Source organism: Meriones unguiculatus, chromosome 6 (genome assembly GCF_030254825.1).
Source record: "Meriones unguiculatus strain TT.TT164.6M chromosome 6, Bangor_MerUng_6.1, whole genome shotgun sequence".
NCBI lineage: Eukaryota > Metazoa > Chordata > Mammalia > Rodentia > Muridae > Meriones > Meriones unguiculatus.
In genome coordinates, this window is record NC_083354.1 from 91,524,616 (window position 1) to 91,547,825 (window position 23,210).

Below are 23,210 nucleotides of genomic sequence, written 5' to 3' on the forward strand. Positions count from 1 at the left end.
ATCCTTCTCCACTGCCAGGTGTAACTTCATGCACACAGATCTCCTACCCACGTGTATCACGTCACACTACATGACTTGGATTACTGTCAGATCACTCAACCCTGGGGACAGTCTCTCCATAAGCATGCAACAAACAAGAACCAGTGGGTTGGTTTGGCTGTCAACCCGGTTTCCTCTAAATGTTCATGGCTTAACATAGCAAAGGAAATTGCCACTGCGGGTGGATAACTGTATGTGTTGGCTTGACAGGAACGGCGGGGGGGGGGGGGGTCCAGATGGTCGGTAGAACATTGTTATTGGTGTTTCTGTGAGGGTGTTTCCGAGGATGACATTAGCTTCTAAACTGGTAGGCTGAGGAAAGCAGGCTGCCTTTCAAATGTGTGTGTGCCTCTTCAATGAGCTGATCTTAAGGAAGAATCTTTGGCCTTGAAGAATCTTTGGCTCCTCTGGATTGTTAGTTTATTACTTCTCTGCAGATCTTGAGACTTTTCAGCTTCTATAATCACAATCATATGAACCAATTCCATGCTTTTTAAAAGCATATATATTAATAAATATATACATAATTTAGACTGCATATATTGTAATATGTAATTATATATATATACACATATCGTGTTTCCCTGAAAACATCTGAGCAGCTATTCAGATTGGTTATTTAAAAGTGGCTTCTGGTCAGGTTTTTAAAAAACATAATGTTCGGACTAGAGAGATGGCTCAGAGGTTAAGAACACTGGCTGTTCTTCCTAAGATCCTGAGTTCAATTCCCAGCAACCACATGGTGGCTCATAATCATCTACAGTGAGATATGGTCCCTCTTTTGGTGTACAGGCAGAACGTTGTATAAATAATAAATAAATAAACCTTTAAAAACACACACACAATGCTCTGGGGCTGGAAAGATGGCATGGAAGTCAAGTCTACTCACTACCCTAGCAGATGCTGCGAGTTCAGTTCTCAGCACCCACAGTTATAGCTTACATTTATATTCGGTGCTGTAACTTCAGCATCAAAGAATCACTGTCTTCTGGGCTCCAAGGCCAACTGTACTCACAAGCACGTGCCCTCATACAAACACACGAGTGTAAACACAATTAAAATGACAAAATGCATAACCTGCTTCCAAGATGTGATGGTTCATACCTGTGACCTTAGTATTTGGGGAGCTGAGGCAGAAGGATTACAGTTTGAGGCCATCTTTTACTATGGAGTGAGCCCCTGTCTCAAAAACCAAAACAAACAAGCTAAACCCTGACCTGCTCTAAAACCTACACACACACACACACACACACACACACACACACACAAATAGAAACAACAAACCAAAGACCAGAAAGAAAGCCTAAGAGTTGGAAACCTTCCCATGTAAGATACCCTTTTAGAAGAACATGTGAGACCCTGCAACAATCTACTACAAAACTGTATGAAGTCAGACAATTTATGTCATTTGCATAAAAGAAAATATACTCATCCAACACTGTGTGGCACCCAGGGGGTAAACAGAGAGCCGTGAGTGAATGCTGTGTATTATTCAAGCCTCTCAGAGGACAGTGAGAGCACAAGCATCATGTGTAGTTGTAAACTAAGGCATCATCAGTTCCTTGTCTTAGAACACACACTTCCCACCGCATTGCGGTTTGGTCTGATCTCGGCCTCAGGGGTTATCTCTTACATGACGTTATATGCACATTTTGGATATCATATAACTAGAGGGAGGGCAAAGAGAGCACAGCATCACTAGCCTCTTTGCTTGTGTTTTTCTTCATCTTCCTGGGGTACTGAACTTTTCAGTGACACCTCTCTCCATGAAGGGCTCTATACTTTTCTTCTGCAGTTTTATCTCAGGACAATGAGCTGAGCATAGATCCCATAAGGCCAACACCTGGTATTTTGTTTGAAATAGCTCCCAGTAAATAGTCAAGAGCAGCACTTTTTATACGTAAATAATTGGCAAATAAAGAAAGAAATGTGTGTGTGTGAAAAGCAGTTTTTGATGGTCTGTTGGGAAGATCTATACAACAGGACATGTTTGGAGCAAAATCATGATTTTTTTAAAATGATTTACTTTTCCCTAAAATTTTAAGCGATTTTGTAATATGATTTTCGCAAGGGTTTACAAAAAAATACCCAAAACAATAGACATTGTTCTATCAGAAGCAGCTAAGGAACAGCACTGGGTCACTTTCTTCTTAATGAAGTCTGTTGTGTAGAGAAGTGTTAGGACCAAGGCTTCTTGTTAACTACTTTCCTTTCCCTTTTATTAAAAACGGGCTCTTGCTCTTAGCCCAGGCTGGCTTCAGCTCACACCCCTCCTGTCTCGGTCTTCTGAACTCTAGGACTGTAGGTATGTGCCACAGTTGGGTCCTGTTAGCTTTTAGATGTAGAACATTGCAGTGCCAACCCCGATCCTTTAGGAATGTGTTCGACAGTCTCAGTAACAACTATTTTCCAAAGGAGTCATGGACTTTTGTGGTTCTCCAAGAGAACAGGAAGCTGCAGAAAGCCCAGAAGGCTCTTCTGAGCTACACAACATTGACCAGTCTGGTCCCAAAGTCCTGATCATGCAACCTCTGGGAGCTGGGATTGTAGGTCTCCATTGCTGTGACTGGCTTACTCAGCTTAATTTGGAAAATCTATAGCATACATTTTTTAAACCTCATATGAAAAACTAAATATTTTCCTATCTCAGAGTTATCAAACAAGTAAAATTCATCTTAGTAAATAACTGGGGGGAAATGTGTAATGATTAAACCATGAACCATGTTATGTTTTTAAAATCTGGTGTCTCCTACTATTTTCTTAGATCTTCTAAAACATAGAACTCCTGAAAATAGAATAAAAGAAAAACTGACCCCAGCCTTTAAAATATTTATATGTGTTTCCTTCTTTTTTTTTTTTTTTTTTGGTGGGGGGGTTGTTTGTGGTGTTTTGTTGTTGTTTTTTGTTTGTTTGTTTGTTTGCTTGCTTGCTTGTTTTGAGACTTGGTTTCTCTGTCTAGTCCTTGCTGTCCTGGAACCCACAAAGATCCACCTGCCTCTGCCTCCCAAGTATTGGGATTAAAGGTGTGGGCTACCACCATCAGGAAAGCTTTTACTTCTTGACTGTGTGCCTTCTTCAGATCTTGTTTTCCCCTTCTACGCCACAAAATAAAATTCTCTTTTCTGTTGTTTTTCTTCCTCTTTTCTGTGGTCACCGTTTCCTCATCTAGGTTTTGCACAACGGAAAGGTAGGTGTAATATTTATATTCTGTTTTACTTTCTGATCTCTACTTTACTTTCTGTCCTCTGGTAAATTAATCAACCAAAGGCATGACCCAAATAGGATATCTACATATTACATCTTCCTTTAAAAAAATTACTTTTCTTGTCTTAACTTACTGGTATCTGTTTTGTTTTGATACAAGACTTGCTACTTAGACTCCGTTGGCAATGATCCTCCTATCTCTGTCTCCCACGTACGTAGAGATTCATTGATTTAAGTAGGGCCTGTCAAATGAAATGATAGCTGCGCACAGTACTGCCCTCCTTTAGAGACACAGCAACTTTACTGAATCCCCTGTAGGATTTTTATCTTCAGCTTTTCCTTTTCCCCATTTTGTACCATAAAGTATTAACTTCTGTTGCTGTTGTTGTTGTTTTTATTTGTTTATGGGGGTGGGGGTAGTGGGCCAAAATATTTCCTAAACTCTCCTGATATGTGCCACCGTCCTTGCTTCAACCTCCCACAGCTGAGGTTATAGTACTCCTTAACATATGCCATACTCCTTAACACACGCCAGAAGATCCTTAAGGCCTCCATTCAGCTTTCTTCCTTCATCCTACATTTCTCCATCACTCTCATCCCTGCCTCGTAACTCTCCTCTTCAGCGGCACTGCGTCTCTGAGCAGCCTAAACCTACCGGTTCCTTCATGCCCTGGGATCCTTTTCTTTCTTCCTGGTGTTTGCACTCCACCCTCCCACTTTCTGACACTTCATCTGTGTAGCTGTGTGCCAGTCTTTGGAGCTTACTGTAGATACTAAATCCACTGGTCCATTATCTTACTCTAGAAAGGACGTTCTCTGCGGACCTTTACTCATGCCCCATATGGTGCTTGTAGACGTGATGAAGTGTGTGAGCCACGGCACTCACAATTTGTAAACAAGTACAAACTTTTTGTTCACTACTTTACCTCAGTTTTTAGTAAGATATATTATGAGATAAAAACCCTAAAATGAATGAAAGAATATTAAAGCTTAAATCACACATTGATCCTAATACCCTAATAGTGGGAGACTTCAATTCTCCACTCTCACCAAGGGACTGATCAACTAGATAGAAAACAAATAGGGAAATAAAAACATTTACAGAGACCCTAAATCAAATGGACCTAATAGATGTCTACAGATCTTTTCATCCAAACTCAAAAGAGTATACCTTCTTTTCAGCACCGCATGGAACCTTCTCCAAAATAGACCATATAGTTGGTCATAAAGCAAGCCTCAACAGATACAAAAAGATTGAAATAATCCCTTGTATTCTATCTGACCACCATGGACTAAAGCTGGACCTCAACAACAACAGAAATAACAAACAGCCTACATGTACATGGAAACTGAACAACTTGTTACTCAGTGACAGCTGGGTTAAGGAAGAAATAAAGAAAGAAATTAAAGACTTCCTAGAATTCAATGAAAATGAAGGCACAACATGCCCAAATTTATGGGACACATTGAAAGCAGTACTCAGGGGAAAATTTATAGCACTAAGTGCCTGCAAGAAGAAATTTGTAACATCACATACAAACAACTTAATGGCCCAACTGAAAACCCTAGAAAAAAAGAAGCAGATATACCCAAGAGGAGCAGACGGCTGGAAATGATCAAACTCAGGGCTGAAATCAATCAATTAGAAACAAACAAAACTATTCAAAGAATCAATGAAACAAAAAGCTGGTTCTTTGAGAAAATCAACAAGATAGACAAACCCTTAGCCAAACTAACTAAAAAGCAGAGAGAATCTATCCAAATCAACAAAATCAGAGATGAAAAGGGTGACATAACTACAGACACTGAGGAAATTCAAACAATCATTAGGTCGTACTACAAAAGCCTATATGCCACAAAATTTGAAAACCTAAATGAAATGGACAATTTTCTTTATAGATTCCATCTTCCAACATTAAGTCAAGATCAGGTAGAAAGACTGAATAGCTCTATATCCCCGAAGGAAATTGAAGCAGTCATTCACAGTCTCCCCTCCAAAAAAAGCCCTGGGCCAGATGTTTTCAGCGCGGAATTCTACCAGACCTTCAAAGAAGTGCTAACACCAATTCTCCCCAAACTATTCCACAAAATAGAAACAGAAGGTACATTACCAAACTCATTCTATGAAGCGACAGTCACCCTGATACCTAAACCACACAAAGACCCAACAAAAAAAGAGAACTTCAGACCTATCTTTCTTATGAACATTGATGCAAAAATACTAAATAAAATACTTGCAAACCGAATCCAAGAACACATCAAAGATATCATCCACCACGACCAAGTAGGCTTCATCCCAGGTATGCAGGGGTGGTTCAATATACGGAAATCCATCAATGTGATCCATCATATTAATAAACTGAAAGAAAAAACCACATGATAATCTCCCTAGATGCTGAAAAAGCATTTGACAAAGTCCAACACCCATTCATGTTTAAAGTCTTAGAGAGATCAGGGATACAAGGCACATATCTAAACATAGTAAAGGCAATATACAGCAAGCCTATAGCCAACATCAAACTCAATGGAGAGAAACTTAAATCAATCCCATTGAAATCAGGGACAAGACAAGGCTGACAACTCTCTCCATACCTCTTCAACATAGTACTTGAAGTCCTAGCCAGAGCAATAAGACAACTAAAGGAGATCAAGGGGATACAAATTGGAAAGGAAGAGGTCAAAGTGTCACTATTCGCAGATGATATGATAGTATATATGAGCAACCCAAAAAATTCAGCCAGAGAACTCCTCCAGCTGATAAACACCTTCAGCAAAGTGGCAGGATACAAAATCAACTCAAAAAAATCAGAAGCCCTCCTGTATATCAAAGACAAAAGGGCCGAGAAAGAAATTAGGGAAACAACACCCTTCACAATAACCATTAATAACATAAAGTACCTTGTGGTGAAACTAACCAAGCAAGTGAACGACCTGTTTGAGGAAAATTTCAAGTCTCTGAAGAAAGAAATCGAAGAAGATATCAGAAGATGGAAAGATCGTCCATGCTCATGGATTGGTAGGATTAACATTGTGAAAATTGCCATCCTGCCAAAAGCAATCTACAGATTCAATGCAATTCCCATCAAAATACCAACACAATTCTTTACAGACCTTGAAAAAAAGATTCTCAGCTTCATATGGAGAAACAAAAAACCAGAATCTCCAAAACAATCCTGTACAACAACAGATCATCTGGAGGTATCTCCATCCTTCATCTCAAGTTGTACTACAGAGCAATAGTAATAAAAACTGCATGGTATTGGCATAAAAACCAAAAGGAGGATCAATGGAACTGTAAAGAAGACCCAGAAATAAACCCACACACCTATGAATACTCCATTTTTGACAAAGAAGCCAAAACCAATGGAAAAAAGATAGCATCTTCAACAAATGGTGCTGGTCCAACTGGATGTCCACATGCAGAAAAATGAAAATAGATCTATATTTATCACCCTGCACAAAACTAAAGTCCAAGTGGATCAAAGACTTCAGCATAAAACCAGATACTCTAAAGCTGTTAGAAGAAAAAGTGAGGAACAGCCTAGAACTCATTGGCACAGGAGACAACTTCCTGAACAGAACACCAACAGCACAGGCTCTAAAAGCAACAATCAATAAATGGGACTTCATGAAACTGAAAAGCTTCTGTAAAGCAAAGGACACCATCACCAAAACAAAACGACTGCCTACAGATTGGGAAAGAATCTTCATTAACCCTTTATCTGACAGAGGACTAATATCCAGTATATACAAAGAACTAAAGAAGCTGAAAAGCAGCAAACCAAGTAACCCAATTAAAAAATGGGGAACAGAGCTAAACAGAGAATTCTCAACAGAGGAATATCGAATGGCAGAGAAACACTTAAAGAAATGCTCATCCTCATTAGCCATCAGGGAAATGCAAATCAAAACGACCCTGAGATATCACCTTACACCCATCAGAATGGCCAAGATGAAAAACTCAAGCGACAACACATGCTGGAGAGGTTGTGGAGAAAGGGGAACCCTCCTCAACTGCTGGTGGGAATGTAAACTGGTACAACCACTCTGGAAAGCTATCTGGCACTTTCTAAGACAATTAGGAATAGTGCTTCCTCAAGACCCAGCTATACCACTGCTAGGTATATACCCAAAGTTTGCTCAAGTACACAAAAGGGATACTTGCTCAACCATGTTTATAGCAGCTTTATTTGTAATAGCCAGAACCTGGAAACAACCCAGATGTCCATCAACAGAAGAATGGGTACAGAAATTGTGGTATTTTCACACAATGGAATACTATTCAGCAATCAAAAAAGAGGAAATCATGAAATTAGCAGGCAAATGGTGGGATCTAGAAAAGATCATTCTGAATGAAATATCCCAGAAGAAAAAAGAAAAACACGGTATATACTCACTTATATAGACCTATAAGATATGATAAACATAATGAAATCTGTACACCTAAAAAAAGATAATCAAGAGAGCGGACAAGGGGTAAGATGATCAATCCTCGTTTAGAAAGACAGATGGGATGTGCATTGAACGTATGACAGGAGTCTATTGAGCGCATCTGAAAGACTCTAACTAGCAGTGTTTTCAAAGCAAAGACTCATAACCAAACTTTTGGCAGAGTACAGAGAATCATAAGAAAGAAGGGGAGTTAGTCTGATGGGGAAAGGATAGGAGCTCCACAAGGACCAAATATATCTGGGCACAGGGGTCTTTTCTGAGACTGACATTCAACCACGGACCATGTATGGATATAACCTAGAACCTCCACTCAGATGTAGCCTGTGGTAGCTCAGTAACCAATTGGTTTCCCAAAGTGAGGGGAACAAGGACTATTTCTAACAGGAACTCAATGACTGGCTCTTTGGCCTCCCCACCCCCCAAGGGAGGAGCAGTCCTGTTAGGCCACAGAGGAGGGCTTTGCAGCCAGTCCTGAAGATACCTGATAAAACAGGATCAGATGAATGGAGAGGAGGTCCCCCCATCAGTGGACTTGGAAAGGGGCACGGTGGAGATGAGAGAGGGAGGGAGGGACTGGGAGGGAATGAGGGATCGGGACACGGCTGGGATACAGAGTTAATAAAATGTAACTGATAAAAAAAATAAAATTAAAAAAAAGAAAATAATCTTCAAGCTTATTCCTAAAAAACAAGAGGTTTGGTGGTTCTAAGAGTCTGACATTATCATCCCCTTCTAATGATGCTATAGGTAGAGTAATATTGATCTACAAATAAATACACAGTTCAATAAAACAATGTCACTTCCAATATAAAAACCACAAAAAAAAACCTAAAATGCTCTTGAATGGGTAAATACATACATTTCTACTTAACTTCATTACTTTGATTCCACTAGCCATGTGCTTTCCCCTCTTTGTGTTTCTCTCTTTTTCTTCAGGTATTTCTCAAATTTCCCTATTTTTTTCTTTTACCTTTGTTAATGCCTTGCTCAATGGAAGAAGTCAATTTTATCATATATACTTCAGTGAGACATGTAAATTTAGCACAGTTATGTTAGCTTGCAGAATTTGGGACTTAAATTTACAGAAACCAGCCTGATTGTGCAGTTTCCTTAGTCCGGGTACCTGGGGAGCTGAGACAGGAAGACAGTAAGTTTAAAGTCTAACCTAGATACATAGTGAGAGTATGTCTCAAAAGACATAGAAAGAAATTAAATAGATAAATATTAAAAAGTGTTATGTAAGTAGTGTTCATCTGGCATACACGTAAGGTCCTACATTCAAACCCAACATGCACACACATACACAAAGCTGACATGAATGAGTACCAGGATACTGGTCTCTATCACAATACTTGTACCTAATGTTACCTGCTAACATATCACCTGTATGTGTACTCCCCAGTCCACCCCCACACAACATTGCTATTCATGCCGAGGATGCTAGAATGGTTTTCAAAGGAAAATAAAGGCTTTCTCTTTCTTTGCTCTTTTCCCGCTTAGTCAAAGGCTCTGATGCGACCTTCTAACACGTTTCCAACACCAGCACATGTCTTATTTCACTAACTCAGAAGAGAAGGCAATAAAACTTTATTTATGGCAAGCATCGTTCTACCCTAAGCTCCAAGAAGAGCTGCTTAGAGGAAGCTTTAGGGAGCATGAAGGAAGTGTTATCAGTCAAAGCACATCAGCTTGAAGGCCGAGGGCTCTTCTCGTCTCTCGTATTGTATTTATAGCCCCATCCTGATCAAGGACAGTTCTGTGTACGAGTGAATTAAATGGCTCAAGATCAAACTCTGAACACTTGATCTACTTACCAAATCTTGTAGCTTATTTCTTACGGCAGCTCTTCAGCTCCACTTCCTGCTTTAGGAATATAAGATGCAAAGCCCTCTGATAGCCCAATTCATCTCCTACAGTTTAAGATAGATTTCCTTATTCATTTGCTAAATATGTATGATTATGTATGGTTTCTGCTTAAATTAACTTTTGAGACTGGGTGCACTGGTTAGTTCCGGTCAACTTAACAACAAGCTAAAGACATCTGAGATGAGAGAACTTCAGTTTGGGGATCGCCTCCATCAGACAGGCCAGTAGGCAAGTCTGTGAGATATTTTTTTCTCCATTTAGCAGAGCTGCTGTGGCATTCAAGATCTCCCTTTTCTAAGTAATAGGATTAGTTTAATGTAGTTTAATTAGTTTAATGCTTAGTTTAATGTAAATTTTATATGTGTATATGTATATGTAGGTAAGTAGGTAAGTATGTATGTGTATAGATAGATAGATGTGTGCAGATACAGATATGTTCACACACATACACACACACACAGTCTCACAGGGTAGCCCTGGCCGGCCAGGAACTATGCTGTGAGTTGGCCTGAAACTCACAGTACTTTCCCAGCTTCGGCCTCCTCAGGACTGAGGTTACAGGCGTGTGCTACCATGCCTTGCTTTGTCGCTCTTTGATTAAAGCTTTTCATATCTTGTATACGCTGCTGTTCTCTTATGATCATTGGTTTTTCTTTTTTTTTTTTTTTTTTTTTTTTTGGTAGGGAAGTCCTTATTTTACATGAGGCAAGGATGTAACAGCCTGAAAATGAAAGTGGGTACTTTTAAATGTTTTAAGTTGGAATACGATTCATAAGTAGGGTCTGTCAAATGAAAGTTCTTGATTCTACTGAAAGCGATTAGAATTAGCATGGAGGTTTGTCAGAGAAAAGACTCTAAATGGACATTGGAGAGATTTTTTACAAACACAATCTTCATAGTTCCATTATCAAATATGTGAAAAACTATATTAAATGTGTTCATTTGTATACACACATACACACACACACACACACACACACACACACACACACACACTTGAAACTGAAATAATTTGGACCGAACAGGATTTGCCCATTAAATCAAGTACAAAAGTTGTATTTAGGATTACCACTAGAGGGCAAAAAGGGCGAGAAAGGCACATGGTGACAGTGGTTTTTCTAGAATTGCAGAGTTTTCAAGCTCCTAGATTATTGTGATAGTGCTATATAATGGTAATAAAATAAATGGAAAACAGTCTATTCATTTAATTTAACAGTGATTTAACCGTTAACAATTTAACAGATTTATCAATTTAACAGTGAGCCTGTGAGGTGGGTGCTACCAATCTTTCTTTAGACCAGGAAGCTGAGGCTGAATCATCAGTGGACATTCACAAACTACGCGTTTAGCTACCTGAAGGACGGTGGTCATCCTCTGAGCTTTGAGAGAGCCCAATGCCCCCTCTAGTTTGACACATTCTCCAAGAGGTCAGCACTGCATTGTCTGACAAATGAGGAGTTTTGTGGATGATCTCACGCACACACATTGGGAAACAAAGATCTAGGCAAGTTCTTCGTCATGTTGTAAAACACCAACACTTTTCAACTTTTCTAGGCAAACTGAATTAATTTTCTAAGCAGGGCACAAGCATCATTACTATATGATGTAAGGAGGAAGCTCAGCCCAGAATGCGAGAGCATCTGCTGTCCACAGAGGCTTGACACTGGGAAAGTGTCAACGTTGAGCTGTAGGAAGACCTGAGGCTCTCTGCGCTCATTACTGGTTTTGAGAGGAGCACAGACTGAACCAGAGTGACTGAGCCTCGGATGTTAAGGCAAAGACACTCTATATCCTCCTTCCGCTTCTGTCCTTACCAGCTGCCCATAAATGAAAGCTGGATTTCACCTCTGTCAGTACGAGAAAAATTAGAAAACCATAAATTGTGCCTGTATCATGTTCGATGAACAGCTGAACCTTTGTCAGAAAGATGAATGGAACAGACAGACTAAAGATCTTAAATACGTGCCATTATTTTCAGAGTGGAATCTTCTTTTAATTAGAAATTAGACAAAAGTTTTTGAGAAAATTACTAATTATTGATATATTATAGATAGATAAATAGATGATAGATAGTTTTATTGATAGATTCATTTTAGATAGATAGATAGATAGATAGATAGATAGATAGATAGATAGATAAATAGATGATAGATATAGATATAAATTAGTGATTCAGGAAGACCCCAGATATCAACCTTTGGTCTCTGCACGCATGTTACAGGCACTTGTGTGCATTTGCACTCATGTGCATGGGTGAGCAAATGTACACATACACAGAAATTTACTTAAAGTCGTATATTTTACCACAAATTACTGAAAATGATAAGTGAATTATTGTTAAGTAACAAATTTGGGGGAATATATGTTTATCTTGAAGTAGTGAGAGAACATATTGAGAAATATTCCGTGAGAAAAATAAACATAAAGAAAGAAAGCTGGGGGGCAGAGTGGGGCTGGAGACATGGCTCCGTGGTTGGTTAAGTGCACTGACTGCTCTTTCAGAGGTCCTGAGTTCAAGTCCCAGCAACCACACATTGGCTCACAAGCATCCATGTGCTCTAATGACCTCTGCTGGCATCCAGGTGTACATGCAGAGAGAGCACTCATGTATAGAATAAATAAGTAAAATCTTAAAAAGAAAAAAAGAAAGCTGAAGCAGAAAAAGGACAGCGAAGAGGAAAGATAAAGAGGAAGAAAAGAAGAAAAAAATGATGCAAATATAGATCTGACTATGTTAAGTTTGAATATACTAGGAAATTGCATATATGATAAAAATCAAGCACTGACTGAGAAGCTGTCTAAGATAAATAATCCATTAACATGCAGAACGCAGGAAAATTTTGTTTTACAATGGGAAAGGAGAATAATGGGAGTTCTCAAAAAAGGGAAAACAGAATGGTTGAAAACTATGGAGAGCTGTTTAACTTTATTATAAAAGAAATAAGCGTCAGTGAGCAGAATTATAGCCAGGAGCTTCTGTTTTCCCAGAAATTCTGCTGTCGAATATTTTCTGGAGAATTCCCTTCAAAGGTCCATGAACAGGGTGCCAAAGACGTGTGCACATTATAGTTTCATTATAAAAGGAAGAAATGTTCAAAATTTTGCTTTACCTACCTGGGAATGCATGAAGAGCACCTGAGCATAATTAGCCCCTATATCTGAAACTTCACATAAAGCAGTAACTGGAAGAACTCCAAGTTTTAACCATGCATCCTTCTGAGAACCTGATGAATCTCATATCATCTGGCTTCATCTTCTAGGACATGAATCATTTTTATGCCCACCTGTTGGTATTACTCTTGTTTTCTTGATTTGTACGGTGGCTATTACGATACTGGTATCACAGTGAGTGGGTAACACTTAGAACTTCATCTCACACTGGGTGTGATGCCTGTGTCATGCACCTCAGTCTCAATCTGTCTCAGTCTCACTAGGTCATCTTCCATTATCACTAGAAGAATAGGCATAGAGAGAGACAGGTATAACGACAAAAATCTCATCCACACCACTCTTTTAATGCATTTTTATTCATTCTCTAAGATTTCATTGCCAGGCAGGGTGGGGCACGCATTTAATCCCAGCACTTGGAGAAGCAGAGGCAGGTGGATCTCTGTGAGTTCAAGGCCAGTTGGTCTACAAAGAGAGTTCCGGGACAGCCAAGGCTACACAAAAAAATCCTATATTGAAAAAAAAAAAAGAGTTTCAAAGTTTATACAACGTATTTTGAACATATTCTCACATTCTCCCTTGCCAGCTTTTCCCAGACATGCCCACATCTTCCTCCCAACTTCACGTCATCTTATTTTAACCCTCTGGGTTCAATTCGTGCTGTGAGTATGTACATGAGTGTTGGGTCACCGCTTTTATTACTGTGTTTTGTCATAATGACCATGATGATCTCTGACTGTAATTAATGTATAAACTGAACTTTACTATAGGTATGTGTGGGCGTATTGGGCTTGGTGCCATCGTGATCTCAAGCATTTTCTTAGGGCCACAGGTGTAACAGGGATTATACTCCCAGAAGCTTCCGGGAAGTACTGTACTGTGAGAGATGCTGTGTCAAATGGAGCCTCCAGTAAGATGGCTATGATAGACGCAGAGATAAAAACTGATATTGTAGCCAGGCAGTGACACTGTCTGCTTTTAACTCAAGCACTCAGGAGGCAGAGGCAGGCAGATCTTTGAGTTTGAGGTCAGCCTGGTCTACAGAGCGAGATCCAGGACAGCCAGAGCTACACAAACCTTGTTGCAAACACACACACACACACACACACACACACACACACGAATATAACCATACAGTTAAACTCAGAACACCTACACTCCCGCAGTGCACTGCAATTTGTAGAGATTTCTATGTGTCTAACCAGGATATATATGATGCTTAGGCCGTGCAGTGGGGCACAGTGATCTGAGATGGGAGAGAAAAACTTAAGTCCAAACGATGAGAGGTCTTGAAGGTCAGGCAACACTTTTCAGATTATAATTGCCTTCATTTTCTGTAATTAGGTTTCTAAAAAACAAAAGTTTGTATTGATGGTCATAGGAATCTCCGGAGATAGAATTATGTTTTTATCCACAACTGTTCAATTCACACTATAATGTCTACAAATATTCATATTATTAGCTTACCCTGTGAATGTATTTCTGCTGAGAAATATTTTGAATAAGAATATAACTCGGGGAGTTAGTATGATGGGGAAAGGATAGGAGCTCCACAAGGACCAAATATATCTGGGCACAGGGTCTTTTCTGAGACTGACATTCAACCAAGGACCATGTATGGATATAACCTAGAACCTCCACTCAGATGTAGCCTGTGGTAGCTCAGTAACCAATTGGTTTCCCAAAGTGAGGGGAACAGGGACTATTTCTAACAGGAACTCAATGGCTGGCTCTTTGGTCTCCCCACCCCCGAAGGGAGGAGCAGTCCTGTTAGGCCACAGAGGAGGGCTTTGCAGCCAGTCCTGAAGATACCTGATAAAACAGGATCAGATGAATGGGGAGGAGGTCCCCCCTATCAGTGGACTTGGAAAGGGGCACGGTGGAGATGAGGGAGGGAGGGAGGGAGGGAGGGACTGGGAGGGAATGAGGGATCGGGACATGGCTGGGATACAGAGTTAATAAAATGTAACTGATTAAAATAAAATAAAAAAAAAAGATAAAAAAAAAAAGAATATAACTCATGAAAGTATCTTGAATAAGAATATAACTCATGTATATAGATGATTAAAAGTTATATATTTGGGGTATTGGGCAGGAGGGACTTTTGATTGCAAGCAAGGAGAAAGACTTAGCAGGACCAAGAAATGTAACCGGCATTAGAGGCTTGGTTTTTAAAGTACCACTTCTAAGCTGAAATGCTAAACTTACAAATCTTAATCAGCGATAGAAAAATCGAAGAAACCAGGCATGATGGTGCATGCACAATGTCAGAATGCAAAAAAGAAACAAACAAAAAAAAAAAAAGAAAGAAAAGAAAAGAAAAACCTGTGGTAGGAGAATTTCAAATTTGAGAATTTCAAGTCTAAAAAGTGAAACTGTTTCAAGAAGCAGACATACTAAACTCCCGGTTGCTATTGTAACTAAACCTAAAATAGCCACTGCCAATAACCTGTGATGCAAACATTGATTTTAGATATAAATATCTGTAGGATAGGCAAAAGATGAAACCATGTAGGTGCAAAAACAGTAAAATTGCTAAGTAGCCACTTCTCATATTCACGGTGTATTGATGACACACCGTTATTTGATGAGGCTGGCTTGGCCAGTAACGATCGAGACAACAAAGGTGAATAAGAAACAAATCATATCCTTTGAGTGAGAGAGAAAGTGCATTAATGCATACAAACAAATGTGTGCCAGTGTACGTGCCCACGAGCAGGCAGAAGCCAGAAGAGGGTGTTGTGTGACTACCACTGTTTCTTTTTGAATTGTTTTCTTAAGACAGGGGCTCTCCCCTAATCTGGAGCTCGGCTGCTGGTCTGCAAGCCCCCCCCCAACCCTCATCTCTGCCCCTCACAGGGGTGGCCATGCCCAACATTTTATGTGGGTTTGACTTCTGGTCCTCACACATTGTCCGCAAGCACTCTTACCTTATGATCGATCTCCCCGGCCCCAAATTTTGATTTACTGTATCATATGGAAAAATAGATATTTTTATCCCAAATAGAAAATCCCCATTTCTTAAAGGCCTGCAGCTGGTGTTAATTATTTAACAACAGCAAAAATGTGTGTCGTAGAGTATTAGGTGCCCTTAACTGCTGAGCCATCTCTCCACCCCTTGTCCATGCAGTGTTACAATTCCCGACAGATATAGTCAAGTTGCCCAAAGAAGAGTAACATATTTTTTTTAATTATTAAACCATTTCTGTGATTTTTATTAAGAGGAAAGTTTTTGAAGACTTTGAGATATTCCAGATTGTTTATGGAAATTATTTCTCCTCCCATTCTCTGATTTTACAACTGTGAAAAGAACATATTTCTGAAGAGAGGGCATGCTTATCATGCTGAGATACAAGGGATTGTGGGATGTGTGCATAATCCATTTCACAGTTAACTAGTTTAATTTCATGTTCGTAGAAAATTACCTCAGTTGTCTTCATTAATTGATTAATGCAACAAATATTTTATTACTTTAGCATCTGTCTATGTATACTGAAGACTGTAAATAAAACAAAAATGAATACACACACACACAATTCTCTGTCCTTATGGAACTGATAATACAGAGGACATTTCAGACTTTAAATGAATTTCTAAAAATCTACATTCCTTTGACACTTTCACTGTCAAACCTCTGCAGTAAACCAAGGTTGCCTTTTATACAAGAGCTCCCTGAAAATCTCAAGAGTCATGGAAATCCACCCCGTATGATTGAGTATCTTCAAACCACACTCCAATACCAACAAAACCTTCTTAAAACATAATACCCAGAAGTCAATGAAGATATTTTCTACCAAACACAATGAGACAGTTAAATGAGAATACAGGTGGCAAAGGTTTTTGTTTTGTTCTGTTTTGTTTTGGCTTTGCAGTAGCCTCACATGTCACCAGTGTGTCCTTACAGTTCAGGATCTGCTGTGTGTGAACGTGGTGCTGCTGAGCTCCACCCACTCTAACGCTTTTCTTGGACCGAGCATGTGTGAGACACTTGGGAAATCCAGAGGGCAGAGGAGGGGAGCCATGGCCCTTTGTTGCTAACACGCGCTGTTTCTGAGCTGCTGATTCCGTTCCTTGGGGTGAAGTGGAAGGTGAACCTGCAAGTGTTCTGGCATGCCCTGGATCCGAGTTCTTTTGTTCCTGGGTCAGATGTGTATGCTTAGCTTTTTAACAAAAGTCCTGAGGTCCTAAGGGATAATGTTGCCACTATAACTATAAAAACCAGCATGGATTTCAGCCTATTGGTTTGGAATTCTAACTTGGGTTTCTGAGTTCTGACTTTCCTGTGATCTGCCTCACTTTATGCACATCTTTTCTTTCTGACTGCAGGCTTGGGAGCTTCCTGTTCCACTATCAGGCGTAGGAATAGCTCAAGGCAGAGACTGCTGCACCAACTCCTGAGATTGCTCAGTTAAGCATACCAGTCCCCAGTGGCTCTTCTCGCCCCACTGAACCCTGAATTACAATACACTGAAGTTTCTTCTTTTCAGATTTAATTTTGAAAATCTACACACACACACACTTACCTGTTCCAATTCAGAAGCGAACATTACTGATCCACTTGACAGAAAAGCCTTTTCACCTCCAGTCACTCTCTGTGGTTGTCTGCATGAGAGCGGCCCCCATAGGCTCATAGATTTGAACACTTAGTTCCCAGTTGGTGAAATCATCGTTAGGGAAGGATTAGGAGGTATGGCCTTGTTGGAGGAGGTGTATCACCAGTGGTGGACTCTGAGGTTTCAAAAGCCCACACCGTTCCCAGTTAACTGCTTAACACTGTGGATCAAGACATGAGCTCTCAGCTACTGGTTCAGTACCATGCCTGCTGCCTGCTGCCATGCTTTCATTCATGATGGTCATGGACTCCCTTTCTGGAACAATGAGTCCCAACAATCTCTTTCTTCTGTAAGTTTTCTTGGTCATGGTGTCTCCTCACAGCCATAGAAAATAACTTAGACTTTATCACATTTGCACCTCTCCACACATTCCCCGCTTTAATTAATCGCTGAATTTTGTTTATCGTTTTTGTTTTCTTGTAGCTCTTTAAACACACATTTAGTTTTGTGCATTGATTTCTTTATTTAGTTTTTGTGGGGAAGGGAGGTTATACCAGAGGACAACTTGTGGGATTTCATCCTGTTTCCACCCTTTGGGTCCTAGGAATTGAACTCAGGTCCTCAGGTTTGGTAACAACTGCCCTTTCTCACTGAGAAAGTCAATATGCAGCACCCCTCCATTATCTCCTCTTAGGATCCTCCTTTCGGGATCCTATATTGACCTTTCTGTCCTATAAACCCTTTACTCCTCAAATTGCTTTTGGTCATGTTGTGTATCATAACAGAAAAAAAAGAAAAGAAAAAAGTAGAACAGTAGCCATATGATGTTTCATAAGACATATGTACTTAAGCCTATCAACATCTTTAATAAAAGATATTTTCAAGGAGCTGGAGAGATGACTCCTTGGTTAAAAGCACTAGATACTCTTCCAGAGGACCCAAGTTAAATTCCCAGCACCCACATGGCAGTTCACGACTGTCTGTAACTCTAGTACCAGGAGGTCCAACAACCTCACCCAGACAAACAGTCAGGAAAGACACCCAATGCCCATAAAATAAAACTAAATTATTTTTGTCTTCAAGTATTACCATTCTTCTTGATTTTATTGCACTGAATTTGAGCCACTGACTTAGACTATGCATCAGTTTGGAGTCGGTTTCCCTTATCTTCCTATTCATGGCTTCCATCTACCACTTTGTTTCCCCTCATGCTTGGCAAAGAATATTTCCTATATTTATATTCTAATGGTAAAAATCAAGAAGTGAGGTTTGAGGATGGGCAGAGACACACACTACCACTATGTGTGTCAGAGTGGTCTTCTCTGTAACTAGCATGTTGCTTGGCTGTCACCACGTGTTCTCAGTACCACTGCTATCCCGCCTTGTTAAGTTATCTATTATCTTTCTTGCACAGCTAGACGGTAATGTTTTGGGTGAAAAGACAAACCCAATTCCACTTTTTAATTCTCGGCCTATCACTGTGCTCCACACTAACTTGACCTTAACTATTGTTTGCAGGGGGTACGTGCTGAATTTAGAGAGATAAATAGGAATCCAAGAGACGGATGAGATGAAGAGGTGTTCTAGAAAATGGAGGCCATGAAGGGGCAGGTTTTGAGACAATTCGGCACTGTTCAGCTTTCTTTAACAAATTCACATTACAGCAACACAGGTAGGCAAATAAATCAAATGCTTAAACATCTGGACAAGGGTCAATAAAGTACCATAGGACATGGCTGTAGGAACCATTGACCCCTGGAGAGGGCCACATTTTAGAAATGCATGGGACAGAGTTGTTTTCTGTGGTCTTTTAATGGTTTTTGAGTAGTTTAGAAAAGCTCAAATGGGCTAAATAAACCATCTTGTTTTTTTATTTGAAAGAGAAACTGTGAGCTGAGGTGATGCGTAGCTGCTTTTGTTCTCATTTTTCTGTACTTGACATTAACCCTGCAGCCTCTCAAAGGCTTTGCCTCTGAAGTATACCATTATTCTGAGACAGAGTCTGGCTGGACCATTGCAGGCCTTGAACTTGTAGCCCTCTTTCTTCAGCTTTCTGAGTAGCTGAAATGACAAGCCTGCACCCCTAAGCCTTTTATTTCTGAAAGAATTTCTTTTTAGTGATGACTTATTTCTTCTCATTATTATTTCTTAAATCTCTCCTTCATCTTGCACTAATGTGTTTTTTTTATTTGTTTTTTTTTTGTTTTGTTTTGTTTTGTTTTGTCCCTTTAATATGCTTGTAGGGAGGGAAAGAGACAGAGAAAGGGAATGATTGAAGGAGACAGGGAAGAGGCTGACAGGTTTCCTCACAAAGATGCTGGTTCAGAAGATAGAAATTGGACTGTGCTTTAATACTGCTTCTTGGGGCTGGAGAGACGGCTCAATGGTTAAGACCACTGACTGCTTTTCCCCAGGACCCTGGTTCAATTCCCAGTACCCACATGGCACCTTACAGTTGCCTATAACTCCAATTCCATGGTATCTGACATCCTTACACAGACATACACGCAGGCAAAACACCAATCAGTGCACTAAAGATTAATAAATTACATAGAAAATCATCTGCTGCTGGGTACTTGATATATAACCAGGTGTGAAATCATTAGCTAATGTCTGTGGTAACGAATAAATGCAATTTATCTACTCTAATGTAATGTAATCTAATATGAACTATTACTCTACTGTTCAAATACTATTGACACTTTTTGATGCAATCCAAAAGTGTTGGCTTGCATCAAAAAGTGTTGGCTTGCCCCTGATACACTTTACGGCCATCACTCTGGGTCAGCTGAAAAGCAAGCACTAGGAAACACTCTGGCCTGACCCATGTTACAGAAAAAATTATTTTCTTGAAAAGATCTTGATGTTACATTCTCAGTTTCTGGGTTCTTTTTCTGTAGTTACAACACAAAAATTTGAAGCATTAAGGGTTTTCCTGGCTGAAGGAAGCAGGGTATGCCAGTAGTAATCCCAGCACTCAGGGATCCGGCGGAAGGCAGATTGCTGGGAGTTCGAGGACAGCCTGGTCTACAAAGCAAGTCCACAGCCAAGGCTATCCAGAGAAACCCAGTCTCAAAAAATAAACAAACACTCCCAGGGAGTGGCTGGAAGGGACTGGGAGGAGGTGAGGGAGGGGAAACTGTGGTTGGGATATAAAATAAATAAAATTAAAATGTACAAAAAAGTTTTTCAGGGGGTCAACCGGAGAGATCAAGAACTGGTCGAAAATAAAGTCATTGACGATAGCTTGCCCCAGCCATGACTAGTACAGCTACCATGTACCCACCACACTTTTTAAAGCTCAAAGAGGAGAGCATGAGGAGGGCATGGGAAGAGTGTAAGAGCAAGAGGTCAAGGGTATCTGCTGTGAGGGCGTGTCTTCCAGGAGTGACAGAGAAGCTAGGTGTGGTACCCAGACCTGCTATACTGGCAAGGCAAAGGCGGGAGGATCAGGGGTTCAAGGTCACTCTTGGTGGCATACAAAGTTTGGGGTCGTCGTGGGCTCCATGAAAGCATGTGGGGTTCTGAAGCCAGGTCCTCAGGCTTGAGGGGCTCACATTCCCCACTGAACCATCTTCCCAGCCACTGCCTTCACGTTATGTCTTCTCTTTTTCCTTTTCATGCATATGTGCGCGTGTGAGCGTGTGTGTGCATGGGTCTACATGTGTGCTGGCACATATATGTGGGTACTTGCATGCATGCTCGTGTCTGTTGATATTAAGGATCTTCCACATTTGTTTTCCTACTCACTGTTTTTGCAGCAGGGTCTCCTGATCATATCGAGAGCTCTCAGATACACACAGTCTCTGTAGCTTGCTAGTATGGAGGCTCCTTTGTCTCTTCCTTCCAAGGCTAGAGCTATAGATGAACTGCCACCCTCTCCCAGCATTCACATGGCTTCTAAGGGTCAGAGTTCTGAACCTCTATAACAACAGGGCAATCTCACTAGGCCTCTGTTCCTGACGTTGTTAATTATGGCTTTGAATTTATGTTTTCTAAGTTGGGTTCAGCAGGAAACAAAATGAGAACACAACAGATGCTTTTGGTGTAATCATACAAAAATGCTTCTTGTTACCCCATTTGCAAAACAGAATTTGCATGTCCCCTAAGCACAGGATTTCCATGGACATTGTGAGAGAGAACAAGGGGACTAAATATAAAACAGATGAGTGTCTTATTTCTGGGAGACAAGACCCTGACAGCCATTAGAGCTCCCTGTTTTGAACAAGAACTTGTTTCAAATGTGGAAAGAGGGAAATGACCTTTCATGAGACAGAAAGTCCCAAATAAACTGGCCACGCTTTTTCTTCCTTTAGCTGTCAGTGGATTGCCACTTATGACAAAAATGGTGATAGGAAGAGAGGAGAAAGCAGAGCAAACTATGGTACCGTTTTCCTTTTTGTTCTCCCTTAGTTGTCAGTAAGCCAACAACCAAGAGCGTCAGTGAATTTGAACTCGCTGGCACAGGAAAGGAATTTCTGGAAAGGACTGACAGCACAGGCATTAAAATAAAAAACTAAAAGAATGGGACCTCATGAAGCTCAAAGCCTTCTGTATAACAAAAGACACCATCATTAGAGCAAGGCAGTGGATCGCAGGATGGGATTGCACATTTGACAGAGGGTTAGTATCTAGAGCATACTTTTTATTTTGTTTGGTTTGTTTGTTTCCAGACAGACTTTCTCTGTGTAGCCTTGGCAGTCCTAGATTCACTTTGTAGATGAGGCTGGCCTTGAACTCATAGAGATCTGCCTGCCTCTGCCTCCTGAGTCTTAGGATTAAAGGCATGCACCACCATGCTGGGCCAAAATTTTTGTTTTGGTTTGGTTTTTTGGAAACAGGGTTCTCTGTATAGCCTTGGTTGTCCTGAACTTGCTTTGTTGACCAAGCTGGCCTGGAACTCCCAGAGATCTGCCTGCTTCTGCCTCCCGATTGGTGGTATTACAGAATGCACTGCAGCACCCAGCCAAATTAAAAACAAAAAACAAAAAACAAAACACCTGACCATCAAGAAAAAATAACCCAGGCAGGTGGCAGTGGCACACACCTTCAATCCCAGCACTTCAGAAGCAGAGGCAGGCGGATCTTTGAGCTCGAAACAAGCCTGCTCTACAAAGTGAGTTCCAGAACAGCCAGGGCTACACTAAGAAACCCTGTCTTGAAAAACCACCACCACAACAACAATAATAATAACCCAATTAAAAGATGAGGTAAAACTACAGAGCAGTCTCTCCAGGCTCAAACAGCCTTTTGAAAAGCCATATGGAAACATATATATATATATATATATATATATATGTTTATGTATGTATATATATATTTCAGGAAACTTCTATAGTTATATAGTTATGTATATATTGTTATATATGTACACACACACACACACACAAACACATATATATGGAATTTAATGAAGTTACCTTATAATGGTGAAGACAAAATCCCAACTAGACACCCATACGCTAACAAATAAAACCTTCAGCACTGGGAATGGATTACATTTGTTTGAGTCTTTGAGTCACTGGTTTCTATAGATAGACTACTAAACAGTATAGGCTATTGCCAAAGCTGTTGATTACTCTCTACCACCTGATTACTCTCCTACTGCTGAAGACACTGCATACTTACACTGTAGAACATGGAGAAATCAAACTGGTACTGAGCTGGAAACATCACTGCTACTGACTAGTTTCCATGGTGCCAGAAGGTGCTATCCACAGTACCAGAGGAGGAGAGTAGCCATCAGTCTTCCCCAGCTACAAACTCCGTCAGCTACAGTCTCACGCTCTTACCTGCGTGTAAGATACACCCGCTGGTGAGCCTGTGGTACAAATGTTATGGAAATAACCGACTACTTTTGATTGACCATAAGGCTTGCTCCATGAGATGAAACCAACACCTTGCACTGCTAATAATTCCAAGAACCTG